The sequence below is a fragment of the Geospiza fortis genome, unplaced genomic scaffold (genome assembly GCF_000277835.1).
Source record: "Geospiza fortis unplaced genomic scaffold, GeoFor_1.0 scaffold41, whole genome shotgun sequence".
NCBI lineage: Eukaryota > Metazoa > Chordata > Aves > Passeriformes > Thraupidae > Geospiza > Geospiza fortis.
In genome coordinates, this window is record NW_005054299.1 from 12,942,364 (window position 1) to 12,946,402 (window position 4,039).

The 4,039-nt window shown below is 47.7% G+C and overlaps 1 protein-coding gene across 2 annotated transcripts in view; it reads right to left on the minus strand.

The window, feature by feature from the left end:
* Window positions 1-4,039, minus strand: part of SLC29A1 (solute carrier family 29 member 1 (Augustine blood group)) — a 34,058-nt gene that overhangs the window by 23,095 nt on the left and 6,924 nt on the right. The window lies entirely within an intron of this gene.

Below are 4,039 nucleotides of genomic sequence, written 5' to 3' on the forward strand. Positions count from 1 at the left end.
GGAAACCCTCCGGGCCGCCGCCGCTGCTTCTCGGGGGAAGGAGCGCAAAGCAAGCGCCCTCTAACTCCGGAGCCGCACCCAGCACCGGGCTTCTCTTAATGTCCGTGCATTAGTAGATATTACAGCTCTAAAGGGAGCCATGCATTAAATTATAGCTCTAAATGGAGTGTGAACTGGCCTCTAGTTCCTCGCTTGTCCCCCATGCTGCGTTCTAATTCAGACGAAAACACACTGCTGGCAGTCACCACATAAGGGTGTGATATATATACATATATATCACACATATATGGCATATATATAGCTATACATATATATACACATCCATATATATGTAAACATATATGTATGTATATATGTACACACAAATACACATATGCATGTTTATACACACACACACAGTCATATATATCTATATCTATATCAATGTCTATATCTATATGCAGAGGCACCTTATTTTCGGCACCAAGGGCTGTAACATCAGCCTCAGAAGATGCCTTGCATACATGTATATATGTGTGTGTTTAAATATATATTATAAATATATATAAAATGAATTTCTTGAGTTAGTGATCTAGTGGGTGTCATCCCTGCCCATGGCAGGGGGATTGGAACTTAATGGTCCTTAAGGCCCCTTTCAACCCAAACCATTTACGATTCTGTAAGTCACAGAAAGAATTGAAGACAGCTTTTTGCACTGTGTATTCCTGGTGGTGCTACCCAGGATGGCAGGCAATGTGCAGAGCCCTGTGCACCCTAGCAATCCCCCTGTATTTGGAGGACATAAGTACTGTGTGTATTCAGTATCCAAAGGACAGGCACACACTCTAAGATTAGTTTCTTATGGCTGCTGCCTCCAGGTTTCTCTCTCTCCAGAGCTGATATCTACTCTGCTGAGATCACAACATGTTACTCAGCTGAAGTGCAAACGTGGAGGGTTCCCCAGGTACTTTGTCCCCCAGCAGAGGGGAGTGCACCTGAATTTAACCTTATATCTGTGCAGTTAAACAGTGACAGATATTTTTTTTTTTTTTTTTTTTTTTTTTTTAGCTGGGTGTTTAAAGGAAAACCGGGCCCTCCTGGCTCTCTCCATTCTCTGTGCTGTGCAGGCACAGGCAGTGGCACCAGAAAGTCCCTGAAGCAGCTTTGACTATTAAAACATTTGTTCCATTAATAAACACCCTCAGAAAATTCTCTGCAGATGGTGATCCGTTTGGGTTGGAAATTAAAACCAGAAGTTAAAACACCCCCAAAAGCTCTGGCAGATTCTCGTTCTCACGCTCTCTCAGCAAGATGATCCCTAACTCACATCTTCCTGCAAAATCCAAGCACCAAGCTTGTATTTTAAGACAGACCTACAAAACATTACCACGTAAGCAAAAAGTCCTCAAAGCCCAAGAAAAAGGCAGTGGTAACAGGCTGAGACACCTACCACTGCTTTCTGATCTGCAACAATGACACTGCGAGTCTCACCCTGAGGGAAAGACCTCTTCACTGATCTGCTCAGAGGCAGCCTCTGCAGCTGGATCTCTCCCTCTGCACTGGCCATGGATATTTGTCATGGTTATGGGCTTCTGGGGGCAGGTGGTAGGGTACAACAACATGAGCAGAGCACAGACAATGCTGCCAGATAGTACAACAGGACGCTCTTTCCTTAAATTTAAGATCCATATCAGATCAAATTAAATTTAAAAGCTCTCATCTCCAATTAAAACTCCCAGGCTGCATCTCCCAGGCAATGACAGATCCAAGCCTTGGGCCTGCCTTTCCTCAGCCCCCTTTCTGTAAGCCATTCTGATCTGGAAAGTCTTCTGGGTAAGCTGCAACAGAGACAAGACCTCCCTTCTCCCCACCTTGCTTCATCTTTTCTCTCCTCTCCTATCTCCTCTCTTCTCTGCAAAATGCAAACAAAACAGAAAAGCAAGGTCGCCTGCTTGGGATGTCTTATGTCATCTCCTCTCTAGTTTTGAGATGTGCCATTTTGTCACCCACAGAGCCCCACAAGCCCCCTTAGTTGTCCCTGGAATATGGATGCCAGAGCAGCTTGGGCACCGTGTTTCTCCTTGTGATATCCACACTTGCTGCTCAGCAGCATGAGCTAGAATTTGAGCATCTCTAGAGTTTTGTTTTTCTATATAACCTCCAACTTTAGCACAGACTAAAAGCTGTCTTCAATTCCCCCAGGAACTTGAACCCAGGGTCCAGATGGGCGCTGCCCAGCCAAACTGACACTTGTGGTTCCAGAAGCCAGGACAAGGCTCTCAGCCTCAACCATTATAACCTCAGACCCCATCGGGAGGAGAAACACCACAAAATTTACCTTTGAGTGGATATTCCAGGAAATTTCTCCTTCAGGACAGGGTGGGTGTAGCCGCTGCCTCACCCCAGGCTTTCAGCAGCAGGGCCGTAGCACTTACCCGTACCAAAGCACAGGATTAAATGTTCTCTAATTTGCAGCTCTGGTCCTGTCTGCACAGCCACTCCCCAATCACCGGAATCAAACTTCTCTCCATAGAGACGCTCTCACTGGAGATGGGGGATGAAATCCATTAGCGCTGAGCAGCGTCCCAGCCGCTGGTGACCGCAGGCAGACAGGAGGCCAGCAGACAGACAGACCCCACGGGAGGCACGGACAGGGGCAGCTTCCAGCTCCTAAGCACAGCACTGGCTGCTGCCCTGCACAGACCTGTGCCCCCACCCATAACCAGCCTGCAGGACAGGGTCTAACAATGTATTCTCTTGTGCAGGCAGAAGACCTGGAGCAAGCAAGACACCGTGAGGTGAAGCAGGCTAAGTCTGGGAGAGAATGTGTCCTTTAAAATTCAGCCCTGGCTGCTGCAAGACAGGAGACATTTTGCTCAAAGTTCTCTTCTCTGTAGAGGCACTTTAGCCCCTCAGGGAGCTCAGCTGCTCCCAAGAGCGATGTAAGTCCTTGGGTTGTGTAATGTCAATAGCAGCATGCATTTTCAGAGGGGTGACACCTCCTCTATGGTACGTGGGAAGGTAACAAATTGCACAGCCAATAACAACTCATTTATTGCCCCACAAACATGAGCTCTTGCTACAGGGCCAAGTGGCCTTGCTTCATCTTGGCAAAGGTGTTGCATTTGAAGAACCCTCTGCTCCCTCGTGGCTCTCATGTTATCATCTTCACCTCTGTGTGTACAATAACAAACCTCCTAGAAATGGCAAACAGCTACAAAAATAGTCTCTGCTCTGAACTGGAAACAGCTGTGCTTTGCCCAGCCCCGATACTGGGCCTACCACTGGATGACCCACAGAGCTGGGTGTTTCTCCCCTGTGTAATTCGGGCAAGGAGAAAAGGCAGCCTCGAGTGGGGCCCGGGGGCTTGCTGTGTTCCCACCCTCTCCATCCCCAAAGCAGCAGCTCAGAACACGCTGCTGCTGTTGGCAGATTGCTGCACTCCCCAGAGCAAAGGGAGAAAGCAAGGGAGGAAGGCAGCCAGCAAAGCCTCTCCCTTACATAAATAAGGCTGGGAGTCCCATGGACATGTTTGTGGGGCTGTAGCTGCCCAGAACATGCTGGTGGGGCTGAAGCTGCCTAGCCCTTTGAGTTTTCTTTCTGAAAATTCGGACATGCACTGCAGGCATTGCGATGCCATCACCTGGAGCTCAGTTTGTACGCTCTGCTCACAGCTAGTTTGTGACAGGCAGAACAAACAGGCAAAGTGCTCTCCCTTCAGTGGCGCTTGCTGCCAAACCTTTCACAAAAGCTGCTTTTTTTTTCCCTCCTTCCCTGCTTTAACTAAAGCTGTGAAATCCAAAAAGGGGAAAACAAACAAACAGCTGGTTTGGAAAGCAAGAGCAAAAAGGGAGATTTATTCCAGGCAGAGGTAATTGCATCATAAGAGCTAAAGGAATATTTTTAGTGCCTCTTGGGCAATATCAGAGTTTTAGGGCTTGAGGAGCTAGGCAGTATTTGCAGGCAGTTAATGTTTCCAGAATCCTTTACACTTGGCACCCACGTCCACCGTTTTCCTTGGAGATTTGCAAGCACTTTGGAACCATACATTAATTAACCC